Source organism: Eriocheir sinensis, unplaced genomic scaffold (genome assembly GCF_024679095.1).
Source record: "Eriocheir sinensis breed Jianghai 21 unplaced genomic scaffold, ASM2467909v1 Scaffold15, whole genome shotgun sequence".
In the NCBI taxonomy this organism is placed as follows: Eukaryota; Metazoa; Arthropoda; class Malacostraca; order Decapoda; family Varunidae; genus Eriocheir; species Eriocheir sinensis.
In genome coordinates, this window is record NW_026110850.1 from 38630 (window position 1) to 53139 (window position 14510).

A 14510-nucleotide genomic window follows, 5' to 3' on the forward strand; every position below is an offset into this window, starting at 1 on the left:
GGCGAAAAGTAGTAGGGGGGGCTAATGGAAATAGTTTGAATTCGAGAATAGGTCATGTCAGGTGTCGAATAGGGAATAAATCGGGTCAGTAATTTGCTTGGTGATAATTAAAGGGGGATGAGGTTGATGGTAATGAGGGGATCTAATGGGAGAAGGTGGAATACGGAGATGGCTTCATTTTATTTTTTTATATAAAATTAGCCTAATAAAATACATCGTAAAATGACAATAACTCCATTACCGATCTTCGTAAAGCAATTCTGAAAGTACCATTTGAATCGGTGGACGTTTATGCATGTAGTAGGTGCCCATTTCAAAGGTCATCCTAAAAACTAAGCGATAAAATTCAACTTTTCTCTTTTTTTGCAAAGGGGACCATACCCCCAAACACCGCTAATTTTGCCCGGTGCGTTGCTTTCAGGCCATGAACGGCTTCCTCATCCTTTTCTACATCAGATGAAATGCCTCTGGGAAATAGAAAAAGGAATAAAAGCGATTTTTTTCTGTAAATCAACTACTACTACTACGTACTACTACTACTACTATATACTACTACAGGTGTTATAAAGTGAAAACAGATGTCATGTTCAAAAAGTAATTTATTATGACTTTTACATATCCATGCATTGACCTCAAGTTTATAATATATTCGAGGTCAAGGTTGATGTGTATAGTTTTCATGTAGGGACAAGCTGGCTAAGTACAGCTTGACCCCTGACCCCCAAGATGAGCTGACGCGCAGGAATAGTTATAAGTCTACCCTCGTAAGACAGCACTTTTGAGGATATCAGTGCATTCAGTCAGTCAGTTATTCAGTCAGCCAGTCAGTGACACTCAGTCCATCCGTTAAGTCAGTCAGTCTCTCACACACACACACACACACACACACACACACACACACACACACACACACACATATACACAGAGAGAGAGAGAGAGAGAGAGAGAGAGAGAGAGAGAGAGAGAGAGAGAGAGAGAGAGAGAGAGAGAGAGAGAGAGAGAGAGAGAGAGAGAGAGAGAGAGAGAGAGATAAGCCATGAAGAGTTTTCTGGCAAAGATGTGGTTTGCAAGAAATAGGGAATTGGAAGATTTGTAATGGATACTGCTTGTGTTGTTTTGTTTATTACAGGTTGTGCCGATACGAAGGCTTGATCTTAATCTTGATCTTGATGTCACAGGTGGCTCGGGATTTCTCCCCAGCCAGGCCTTTGTACAGCAAGAGCAAGAGGAAGACCGACAGCCCGCCTCGGCCCCTCAGCCCGCCCCAAGGCTCCCTCCATGGCCTCCTGCAGGGCTTGAGGTGGTCAGGCTCCCCATAGTGCTGCCCCTCGCAGTGCCAGGGCAGTGCCACACCTGTAAGCTGCTGCGCCATGCCCGGTCTGAGAGCGCCGCTGGTCTGTGAGTGTTGATCTCGTGTTTGACCTTATTTTGAAGCTACTATTTGACCATCGCAGGAATTGTTACACGTTTCATTAGTCTTCCTTAATGAAGTGCCTGAAGTGTCTGTTTTGGCTCTGTGGTGCCGCACGTAACCTATTCCCAAAGGTTAAAAAGGAGGTCAATCAGGCTTTCACGAGTGAAACCAAATTACTCCAGAATCACACCCAACACACCGAATTGCTCCAGCATCACACCCAACACACTGAATTACTCCAGAATCATACCCAACACACACTGAATTGCTCCAGAATCACACCCAACACATTGAATTCCTCCAGAATCACACCCAACACATTGAATTCCTCCAGAATCACACCCAACACACACTGAATTACTCCTGAATCACACCCAACACACACTGAATTACTCCAGAATCACACCCAACACACACTCAAACACACATGATTTCCAGTTAGCTTTGTGGACTGATTCTAGATAATGCGGCGGGCAGCTATCAGTTGCATGAAACGCATATTTGTGTTGGCTGTTCGGGGGACCGGGGAGCCGAGTGTGCAGGGGAGGAAAGTGAAGGAAGTGTAATTGTTAGTGTTGGTGTGTTGTGGTGACAAGTGAGTGTGTATTGGTTTTCTGGATGAATCTATTGTACCGCAGTCTGTAGACAGAGGCTGTTCCAGTGGTGTATAGTGTGTGTAAAGTATGAAAGTATACCCGTTAGTTTTTATCTTAGAGCAATTCTGAGTGTACCATTTGATTCGTCAGGGTTCAAGAAGAGGAAGAAGGTCTAGATTTTAGAATTCGGAAATAGGTCATATGGGGTGTCGAGTAGAGGGTTAATGGGGTCAGTAAATTGCGTGGTGATAATTAGAGGGGGCGGAGGTTCATAGTAATGTGTGGGGGGTAATGGGAGTAATTGGAATTCGTAGTTAGGGCATGTTCGGTATCGAAAAAGGGGTAAAAGGGGTTAGTAAATTGCGTGGAGATAATTAAAGGGGGCGGGATTTAACGGTAATTGGGGGAGGACTAATGGGAGTAAGTGAAGCTCGAAAATAGGTCATGTGAGGTGTCGAATACTAGTTAAAGGGGGTCAATAAATTGCGTGGTGATAATCAGAGGGGGCGGGGGGCTAGGGTAAGGAGGGGGTGCTATTGGGAGTAGGTGGAATTCGTAATTAGGTCATGTTCGGTGTCGAATAGAAAGTAAATGGGGTTAGTAAATTGCGTGGTGATAATTAAGGGGGGCGGGGGTGAAAAGTAATGGGGGGGGCTAATGGGAATAGGTGGAATTCGAGAATAGGTCATCTCAGGTATCGAATAGGGAATTAATCGGGTCAGTAATTTGCGTGGTGATAATTAAAGGGGGATGAGGTTGATGGTAATGGAGGAGGGCTAATGGGAGTAGGTGGAATACGGAAATGACTTCATTTTATTTTTTTATATAAAATAGCCTAATAAAATACATCGTAAAATGACATTAACTCAATTAGAGTTCATCGTAAAGCAATTCCCAAAGTACCATTCGACTCGGCGGACGTTTCTGCATGGGGTAGGTGCCCATTTCAAAGTTCATACTAAAAACTAAGCGATAAAATTCATCTTTTCTTGTTTTTCGCATAGGGGACCATACCCCGAAACACCGTTAATTTTGCCTGGGGCGTTGATATTAGGCCATGAACTGCTTCCTCATCCTTTTCTACATAAGAAGAAATGCCTCTGGAAATAAAAAAAAGGAATAAAAGTGGTTCTTTTCTGTTAATCAAAAAAATCCCCGAACATTCCTGATAGTTATATGCAAAAAAAACCTCTAGTCTTTATCTTAGAGCAATTCTGAGTGTACCATTTGATTCGTCGGAGTTTTATGCATCGATTAGGTACCCTTTGCAAAGCTCAGAGTAAAAACTAAGCGAGAAATATCACATTTTCCATACACGTAGACAAAACAACCATACTTATGAATTGCTGTTCCATTAGCCAAACCTAACTCGATTTCACGAGTTAGGTTAGAGTAAGAAAACACCAATTCATAAGATTGGGTGTTGAGGGAAGGGTCAAAAGAAGAAGAGGAAGAAGACCTTGCTCCGCGATGCAGTGGTTACCGTGCATAGCTCCGTTATAAGGCCTCAAGAAGAGTAAGAAGATCTAGATGCTAGAATTCGGAAAGGGGTCATATGGGGTGTCGAGTAGGTGCTTAATGGGGTCAGTAAAATGCGTGGTGATAATTAGATAGGGCGGGGGTTCATGATATTGTTAGGGGGGTTAATGGGAGTAATTGGAATTCGTAATTAGGTCATGTTCGGTATCGAATAAGGGGTAAATGGGGTCAGTAAATAGCGTGGTGATAATTAAAGGGGGCGGGGTTAACGGTAACTTGGGGGGGCTAATGGGAGTAGGTAAAACTCAAAAATAGGTCATGTGAGTTTTCGAATACTGGGTAAATGGGGTCAGTAAATTGTGTGGTGATGATCAGAGGGGGCGGGGGGTTAAGGTAAGGGGGGGCTATTGGGAGTAGGTGGAATTCGTAATTAGGTCACGTTCGGTGTCGAATAGAGAGTAAATGGGGTCAGTAAACTACGTAATGATAATTAAAGGGGGCGGTGGTGAAAAATAATGGGGGGGGGGGTTAACGGTAATTTAGGGGGGGGTAATGGGAGTAAGCAAAACTCAAAAAAAGGTCATGTTAGGTGTCGAGTACTGGGTAAATGGGGTCAGTAAATTGTGGGGTGATGATGAGAGGGGGCGGGGGGCTAGGATAAGGGGAGGGGGCTCTTGGGATTAAGTGGAATTCGTAATTAGGTCGTGTTCTGTGTCGAATAGGGAGTAAATAGGTTCAGTAAATTGCGTGGTGATAATTAAAAGGGGTGGGGATGAAAAGTAATTGGGGGGCTAATGGCAATAGGTGGAATTCGAGAATACGTCATCTAATGTGTCGAATAGGGAGTAAATCGAGTCAGTAATTTGCGTAGTGATGATTAAAAGGGGATAAGGTTGATGGTAATGGGGGGGGGGGGGGGCTAATGGGAGTAGGTGGAACACGAAAATGGCTTCATTTTTTTTATTTATATAAAAATAGCCTAATAAAGTACATCGTAAAATGACAATAACTCCATTAGTGTTCATCGTAAAGCAATTCTGAAAGTACCATTCGATTCGGCGGACGTTTCTGAATGGGGTAGGTGCCCATTTCAAAGTTCAGACTAAAAACTGAGCGATAAAACTCATTTTTTCTTGTTTTTCGCAAAGGGGACCATACTCCCAAACACCGTTTATTTTGCCTGGGGCGTTGATTTCAGGCCAAGAACGGCTTCCTCATCCTTTTCTACATAAGATGAAATGCCTCTCGGAAATAGAAAAAGGAATAAAAGCGGGTTTTTTCTATAAATCAAGAAAATCCACGAACATTCCTGATAGTTATATGCAAATATATCCGTTAGTTTTTATCTTAAAGTAATTCAGAGTGTTCCATTCGATTCGTCGGAGTTTTCTGCATCGATTAGGTACGCTTTACAAAGTTCAGAGTAAAAACTAAGCGAGAAATATCATATTTTTTATACACGTCGACACAACACCCAAACTTATGAATTGCTGTTCCATTACCTTAACCTAACTCAATTTCACGAGTTAGGTTAGAGTAAGAAAACAGCAATTCATAAGGTTGGGTGTTGAGGGAAGGGTCAAAAGAAGAAGAGTAAGAAGACCTTGCTCCGCGATGCAGTGGTTACCGTGCATAGCTCCGTTATAAGGCCTCAAGAAGAGAAAGAAGATCTAGATGCTAGAATTCGGAAATAGGTCATATGGGGTGTCGAATAGGGGGTTAATGGGGTCAGTAAATTGCGTGGTGATAATTAGATAGCGCGGGGGTTCATGATAATGTGGGGGGGTGGGCTAATGAGAGTAGTTGGAACACGTAATTAGGTCATGTTCGGTATCGAATAAGGGGTAAATGAGGTCAGTAAATTGCGTGATGATAATTAAAGGGGGCGGGGGTCAACGGTAATTGGGGGGGGCTAATGGGAGTATGTAAAACTCAAAAATAGGTCATGCGAGGTGTCGAATACTGGGTAAATGGGGTCAAAAATTGTGGGGTGATGATCAGAAGGGTAGGGGGGTTAAGATAAGGGGAGGGAGCTATTGGGATTAAGTGGAATTCGTAGTTAGGTCATGTTCGGTGTCGAATAGGGAGTAAATAGGTTCAGTAAATTGCGTGGTGATAATTAGAGGGGGCGGGGATGAAAAGTAATGGGGGGGCTTATGGCAGTAGGTGGAATTCGAGAATATGTCATCTAAGGTGTCGAATAGGGAGTAAATCGAGTCAGTAATTTGCATAGTGATAATTAAAAGGGGATAAGGTTGATGGTAATGGGGGGGGCTAATGGGAGTAGGTGGAATACGTAAATGGATTTATTTATCTTTTTTATATAAAAATAGCCTAGTAAAGTACATCGTAAAATAGCAATAACTCCATTAGCGTTCATCGTAAAGCAATTCTGAAACTACAATTTGATTCGGCGGACGTTTCTGCATTGGGTAGGTGCCCGTTTCAAAGTTCATACTAAAAACTAAGCGATAAAATTCATCTTTTCTTGTTTTTCGCAAAGGGGACCATACCGCCAAACACCGTTTATTTTGCCTGGGGCGTTCATTTCAAGCCATGAACTGCTTCCTCATCCTTTTCTACATAAGATGAAATACCTCTGGGAAATAGAAAAAGGAATAAAAGCGGTTTTTTTTCTATAAATCAAAAAAATCCACGAGCATTCCTGATAGTTATATACAAATATACCCGTTACTTTTTATCTTAGAGCAATTCTGAGTTTAACATTCGATTCGTTGGAGTTTTCTGCATCGATTAGGTACCCTTTGCAAAGTTCAGAGTAAAAACTATGCGAGAAATATCACATTTTCCATACACGTCGACACAACACCCATACACATGAATTGCTGTTCCATTAGCCTAACCTAACTCGATTTCACGATTTAGGTTTGAGTAAGAAAACAGCAATTCATAAGGTTGGGTGTTATGGGATGGGTTAAAAGAAGAAGAGGAAGAAGACTTTGCTCAGCAATGCAGTGGTTACTGTGCATAGTTCCGTTATGAGGCCTCAAGAAGAGGAAGAAGGTCTAGATTTTAGAACTCGGAAATAGCTCATATGGGGTGTCGAGTAGAGGTTTCATAACGTCAGTAAATTGCGTAGTGATAATTAGAGGGGACGGAGGTTCATAATAATGTGAGGGGGGCTAATGTGAGTAATTGAAATTCGTAATTAGGTCATGTTTGGTATCGAAAAAGGGATAAAAGGGGTCAGTAAATTGCATGGTGATAATTAAAGGGGGCGGAGGTTAACGGTAATTGGGGGGGCTAATTGGAGTAAGTGAAACACGAAAATAGGTCATGTGAGTTGTCGAATACTGGTTAAATGGGGTCAGTAATTTGCCTGGTGATAATCAGAGGGGGCGGGGGGTTAGGGTAAGGGGGGGGGCTATTGGGAGCAGGTGGAATTCGTAATTAGGTCATGTTCGGTGTCGAATAGGGAGTAAATGGGGTCAGTAAATTGCGTAATGATAATTAAAGGGGGCGGTGGTGAAAAGTAATGGAAGGGGGATTAATTGGAATAGGTGGAATTCGAAAATAGGTCATTTCAGGTGTCGAATAGGGAATAAATCGGGTCAGTAATTTGCGTGGTGATAATTAAAGGGGGATGAGGTTGATGGTAAGGGGGAGGGGGCTAATGGGAGTAGGTGGAATACGGAAATGACTACATTTTTTTTTTTTAAATAGCCTAATAAAATACATCGTAAAATGACAATAACTCCATTACCGTTCTTCGTAAAGCAATTCTGAAAGTACCATTTGAATCGGCGGACGTTTATGCATAAGGGTAGGTGCCTATTTCAAAGTTCAGACTAAAACCTAAGCAATAAAATTCATCTTTTCTTGTTTTTCGCAAAGGGGACCATACCCCCTAACAATGTCAATTTTGCCTGGGACGTTGATTTCATGCCATGAACGACTTCCTCATCCTTCTCTACATAAGACGAAATGCCTCTGGGAAATAGAAAAAGGAATAAAAGCGTTTTTTTTCTGTAAATCAAAAAAAATCCCCGAACAATTCCTCAAAGTTATATGCAAATATATCCGTTAGTTTTTATCTTAGAGCAATTCTGAGTGTACCATTCGATTCGTCGGAGTTTTTTGCATCGATTAGGTACCCTTTGCAAAATTCAGAGTAAAAACTAAGCGAGATATATCACATTTTCCATACATGTCGACACAACACCCATACTTATGAATTGCTGTAGCCTGATCTAACTCGATTTCACGAGTTAGGTTTGAGTAAGAAAACAGCAATTCATAAGATTGGGTGTTGTTTGATGGGTCAAAAGAAGAAGAGGAAGAAGACCTTGTTCCGCGATGCAGTGGTTAACGTGCATAGCTCTTTTATAAGGACTCAAGAGGAGGAAGAAGATCTAGATGCTAGAATTCGGAAATAGGCCATATGGGGTGTCGAGTAGGGGGTTAATGGGGTCAGTAGATTGCGTGGTGATAATTAGAGGGGATGGGGGTTCATGATAATGTGTGGGGGGCTAATGGGAGTAGGTGGAATTCGTAATTAGGTCATGTTCGGTATCGAATAAGGGGTAAATGGGGTTAGTAAATTGCGTTGTGATAATTAGAGGGGGCGGGGGTTCATGATAATGTGGGGGGGGGCTAATAGGAGTAGGTGGAATTCGTAATTAGGTCATGTTCGGTATCGAATAAGGGGTAAATTAGATCAGTAAATTGCATGGTGATATTTAAAGGGGGCGGGGGCTAACGGTAATGGTGTGGGACTAATGGGAGTAGGTAAAACTCGAAAATAGGTCATGTGAGGTGTCGAATACTGGTACAGTAAATTGCATGGTGATAATCAGAGAGGCGGAGGGCTAGGGTAAGGGGGGAGGGGGCTATTTGGAGTAGGTGGAATTCGTAATTATGTCATGTTCGGTGTCGAATACGGATTAAATAGGGTCAGTAAATTGCGTGGTGATAATTAAAGGGGGTGGGAATGAAAGGTAATTTGGGGACTAAAGGGAATAGGTGGAATTCGAGAATAGGTCATGTCAGGTGTCGAATAGGGACTAAATCTCGTCAGTAATTTACGTGGTGATAATTAAGGGGGTGATGAGGTTGATGGTAATAGGGGGGGGGCTAATGGGAGTAGGTGGAATACGGAAATGGCCTCATTTTATTTTTTTATATAAAAATAGCCTAATAAAATACATCGTAAAATAACAATAACTCCATTACCGTTCATCGTAAAGCAATTCTGAAAGTACCATTCGATTCGGCGGACGTTTCTGCATGGGGTAGGTGCCCATTTCAAAGTTCATACTAAAAACTAAGCGATAAAATTCATCTTTTCTTGTTTTTCGCAAAGGGGACAATACCCCCAAACACCGTTAATTTTGCCTGGGGCGTTGATTTCAGGCCATGAACGGCTTCCTCTTCCTTTTCTACATCAGATGAAATGCCTCTGGGAAATAGGAAAAGGAGTAAAAGCGGTTTTTTTCTGTAAATCAAAAAAATCCCCAAACATTCCTGATAGTTATATGCAAATATACCCGTTAGTTTTTATCTTAGAGCAATTCTGAGTGTACCATTCGATTCATCGGAGTTTTCTGCATCGATTAGGTACACTTTGCAAAGTTCAGAGTAAAAACTAAGCGAGAAATATCACATTTTCCATACACGTCGACACAACACCCATACTTTTTTTTTTTTTTTTTTTTACAACAAAGAAGGCATCTCAAGGGCACACAAAAAAAGAAAACAATAATAAAAAAAAGCCCGCTACTCGCTGCTCCTAAAGTAAAACAAAAGAGGTGCCCGAAAGGAAGATCAAATACAGGAGGAGAGGTGTCCTGATACCCTCCTCTTGAAAGAGTTCAAGTCGTAGGCAGGAGGAAATACAGATGAAGGAAGATTGTTCCAGAGTGTACCAGCGTGAGGGATGAAAGAGTGAAGATGCTGGTTAACTCTTGCATAAGGGGTTTGGACAGTATAGGGATGAGCATGAGTAGAAAGTCGAGTGCAGCGGGGCCGCGGGAAGGGGGGAGGCATGCAATTAGCAAGTTCAGAAGAGCAGTCAGCGTGGAAATATCGATAGAAGATAGAAAGAGAGGCAACATTGCGGCGGAATTTAAGAGGTAGAAGACGATCAGTATGAGGAGGAGAGCTGATGAGACGAAGAGCCTTAGCCTCCACTCTGTCCTGAGAGCTGTGTGAGTGGAGCCCCCCCACACATGAGATGCATACTCCATACGAGGGCGGACAAGGCCCCTGTATATGGACAGCAACTGTGCAGGGGAGAAGAACTGGCGGAGATGGTACAGAACGCCCAGCCTCGAGGAGGCTGATTTAGTAAGAGATGAGATATGAAGTTTCCAGTTGAGATTTTGAGTTAAGGATAGACCGAGGATGTTTAGTGTTGAGGAAGGTGATAGCTGTGTGTTGTCAAAGAATAGGGGATAGTTGTTTGGAAGATTGTGTCGAGTGGATAGGTGGAGAAACTGTGTTTTTGAGGCGTTGAAGGACACCAGGTTCTTCTTGCCCCAATCGGAAATAATAGTAAGGTCTGAGGCTAAGCGTTCTGCAGTCTCCAGCCTTCAGTCGTTAAGTTCCTGAAGGGTGGGTCTTCTATTAAAAGAAGTTGAGTAATTCAGAGTGGAATCATCGGCGTAGGAATGGATAGGACAGTTCGTTTTGGAAAGATCATCATCAATGAACAACAGAAAAAGAGTGGGAGATAGGTCAGAGCCCTGTGGGACACCACTGTTAATAGATTTAGGGGAAGAACAGTGACCGTCTACCACGGCAGAAATAGAACGGTCAGAAAGGAAACTGGAGATAAAGGTACAGAGAGAAGGAAAGAAACCGTAGGGGGGTAGTTTAGAAAGCAAAGATTTGTGCCAGACCTTATCAAAAGCTTTTGATATGTCCAGCGCAATAGCAAAAGTTTCATCGAAACGGGTAAGAGAGGATGACCAAGAGTCAGTTAAGAAGGCTAGGAGATCACCAGTAGAACGCCCCTTGCGGAACCCATACTGGCGATCAGATAGAAGGTCAGAAGTGGAAAGGTGCTTTTGAATCTTTCGTTAAGGATTGATTCAAAAGCTTTAGATAGACAAGAAAGTAAAGCTATAGGACGGTAGTTTGAGGGATTGGAGCGGTCACCCTTCTTAGGCACAGGCTGTATGAAGGCATACTTCCAGCAAGAAGGAAAGGTAGATGTTGACAGGCAGAGGCGAAAGAGTTTGACCAGGCAGGGTTACAGCACGGAAGCACAGTTTTTAAGGGCAATAGGAGGCACTCCATCAGGTCCATAAGCCTTCTGAGGATTGAGGCCAGAGAGGGCATAGAAAACATCATTTAGAAGAATCTTTATAACAGGCATAAAGGAGTCAGAGGGGGGATGAGTAGGAGGAATATGCCCAGAATCGTCCAGAGTGGAGTTTTTAAAAAAAGTTTGAGAGAAGAGTTCAGCCTTAGAGATAGATGAGACGGCAGTGTTGCCGTCAGGACTGTGGAGTGGAGGGGAAGATGAAGAAGTGAAGTTGGAGGAGATGTTTTTGGCTAGATGCCAGAAGTCACGGGAAGAGTTAGAGAAAGCAAGGTTTTGACATTTTCTATTAATGAAAGAATTTTTGGTTAGTCGGAGAATAGATTTGCTGTTCCTTTAGCCTAACCTAATTTGAATTCACGAGTTGGTTAGAGTAAGAAAACAGCAATTCATAAGATTGGGTGTTGAGGGAAGGGTCAAAAGAAGAAGAGGAAGAAGACCTTGCTCCGCGATGCAGTGGTTACCGTGCATAGCTCCGTTATAAGGCCTCAATAAGAGTAAGAAGATCTAGATGCTAGAATTCGGAAAGGGGTCATATGGGGTGTCGAGTAGGTGGTTAATGGGGTCAGGAAAATGCGTGGCGATAATTATATGGGGCGGGAGTTCATGATAAAAGGGGGGGGACTAATGGTAGTAGGTTGAATTCGTAATTAGGTCATGTTCGGTATCGAATAAGGGGTAAATGGGGTCAGTAAATTGCGTGGTAATAATTAATGAGGGCGGGGGTTAACGGTAATTTGGGGGGCTAATGGGAGTACGTGAAACTCGAAAAAAGGTCATGTGAGGTGTCGAATACTGGGTAAATGGGGTCAGTAAATTGCGTGGTGATAATTAAAGGAGGATGAGGTTGATGGTAACGGGCTAATGGGATTCTGTGGAATACGGAAATGGCCTCATTTTATTTTTTTTTTTATATAAAAATAGCCTAATAAAATACATCGTAAAATGACAATAACGCCATTACCGTTCTTCGTAAAGCAATTCTGAAAGTACCATTTGAATCGGCGGACGTTTATGCATGGGGTAGGTGCCCATTTCAAAGTTCAGACTAAAAACTAAGCGATAAAATTCATCTTTTCTTGTTTTTCGCAAAGGTGACCATAACCCCATACGCCGTTAATTTTGCTTGGGACGTTGCTTTCGGTCAGTAAATTGCGTGGTAATAATTAAAGAGGGCGGGGGTTAACGGTAATGGGGGGGGGGGGGGCTAATGGGAGTACATGAAACTCGAAAAAAGGTCATGTGAGGTCTTCAAGACTGGGTAGATGGGGTCAGTCAATTGCGTGGTGATAATCAGAGGGGGCGGGGGGATAGGGTAAGTGGGGGGGGCTATTGATAGGGAGACTTTGCTCCGCAATGCAGTGGTTATCGTGCATAGCTCCGATATAAGGCCTCAAGAAGAGAAAGAAGATCTAGATGCTAGAATTCGGAAATAGGTCATATGGGGTGTCGATCAGGGGGTTAATGGGGTCAATAAATTGCGTGGCGATAATAAGAAGGGGCGGGAGTTCATGATAATAGGGGGGGGGGGCTAATAGGAGTAGGTGGTATTCGTAATTAGGTCATGTTCGGTATCGAATAAGGGGTAAATGGGGTCAGTAAATTGCGTGGTAATAATTAAAGAGGGCGGGGGTTAACGGTAAGGGGGGGGGGGCTAATGGGAGTAGGTGAAACTCGAAAAAAAGGTCATGTGAGTTGTCGAATACTGAGTAGATGGGGTCAGTAAATTGCGTGGTGATAATCAGAGGGGGCGGGGGGCTAGGGTAAGGGGGGGAGGCTATTGGGAGTATCTGGAATTCGTAATTAGGTCATGTTCGGTGTCGAATAGTGAGTAAATGGGGTCAGTAAATTGCGTGGTGATAATTAAAAGGGGCGGGGATGAAAAATAACGGGGGGGGCTAATGGGAATAGGTGGAATTCGAGAATAGGTCATCTCAGGTGTCGAATAGGGATAAATCGGGTTAGTAATTTCCGTGGTGATAATTAAAGGGGGATGAGGTTGTTGGTAATGGAGTGGGGGGCTAATGGGAGTAGGTAGAATACTTAAATGGCTTCATTTTTTTTTTATATATAAAAATAGCCTAATAAAGTACATCGTAAAATAACAATAACTCCATTAGCGTTCATCGTAAATCAATTCTGAAAGTACCATTCGATTCGGCGGACGTTTCTGCATGGGGTAGGTTCCCATTTCAAAGTTCATACTAAAAACTAAGCGATAAAATTCATCTTTTCTTGTTTTTCGCAAATGGGACCATACCCCCAAACACCGTTTATTTTGCCTGGGGCGTTCATTTCAGGCCATGAACGGCTTCCTCATCCTTTTCTATATAAGATGAAATGCCTCTGGGAAATAGAAAAAGGAATAAAAGCGGTTTTTTTCTATAAATCAAAAAAATCCACGAACATTCCTGATAGTTATATACAAATATACCCGTTACTTTTTTATCTTAGAGCAATTCTGAGTTTAACATTCGATTCGTCGGAGTTTTCTGCATCGATTAGGTACCCTTTGCAAAGTTCAGAGTAAAACACATTTTCCATACACGTCGACACAACACCCATACACATGAATTGCTGTTCCATTAGCCTAACCTAACTCGATTTCACGATTTAGGTTAGAGTAAGAAAACAGCAATTCATAAGGTTGGGTGTTATGGGATGGGTTAAAAGAAGAAGAGGAAGAAGACTTTGCTCAGCAATGCAGTGGTTACTGTGCATAGTTCCGTTATGAGGCCTCAAGAAGAGGAAGAAGGTCTAGATTTTAGAATTCGGAAATAGCGCATATGGGGTGTCGAGTAGAGGTTTAATGGGGTCAGTAAATTGCGTGGTGATAACTAGATAGGGCGGAGGTTCATGATAATGTGGGATGGCTAATGGTAGTATTTAGAATTCGTAATTAGGTCATGTTCGGTATCGAATAAGGGGTAAATGGGGTCAGTAAATTGCGTGGTGACAATGAAAGGGGGCGGGGGTGAAAAGTAATTGGGGGCGCTAATGAGAATAGGTTGAATTCGAAAATATGTCATGTCAGGAGTCGAATAGGGATTAAACCGGGTCAGTAATTTACGTAGTGATAATTAGAGAGGGATGAGGTTGATGGTAAGGGGGGGGTCTAATGGGAGTAAGTGGAATACGGAAATGACTTCATATTATTTTTCTATATAAAAATAGCCTAATAAAATACATCGTAAAATGACAATAACTTCATTAGCGTTCATCGGGCGTTTCTGCATGGGGTAGGTGCCCAATTCAAGGTTCATACTAAAAACTAGGTGATAAAATTCATCTTTTCTTATTTTTCGCATAGAGGACCATACCCCCAAACACCGTTAATTTTGCCAGGGTTGTTGATTTCAGGCCATGAACGGCTTCCTCATCCTTTTCTACATAAGATGAAATGCCTCTAGGAAATAGAAAAAGGAATAAAAGCGTTTTTTTCTGTAAATCAAAAAAAATCTCCGAACATTTCTGATAGTTATATGCAAATATATCCGTTAGTTTTTATCTTAGAGCAATTCTGAGTGTACCACTCGATTCGTCGGAGTTTTCTGCATCGATTAGGTACCCTTTCCAAAGTTCAGAGTAAAAACTAAGCGAAAAATATCACTTTTTCCATTCATGTCGACACAACACCCAACCTTATGAATTGCTGTTCCCTTAACTTAACCTAACTCGATTTCACGCGTTAAGTTAGAGTAAGAAAACAGCAATTCATAACATTGGGTGTTGTGGG

At 42.4% G+C, this 14510-nt stretch overlaps 1 protein-coding gene across 1 annotated transcript in view; it reads left to right on the plus strand.

Moving 5' to 3' along the window:
- The first annotated feature begins 1240 nt into the window (after positions 1-1240).
- Positions 1241-14510, plus strand: part of LOC126990219 (ralA-binding protein 1-like) — a 195232-nt gene continuing 181962 nt past the window's right edge. Inside the window, exon 1 of the mRNA XM_050848764.1 lies at positions 1241-1398. The gene's annotated coding sequence lies outside the window, so the exon portion shown is untranslated. The remainder of the gene's footprint in view (positions 1399-14510) is intronic.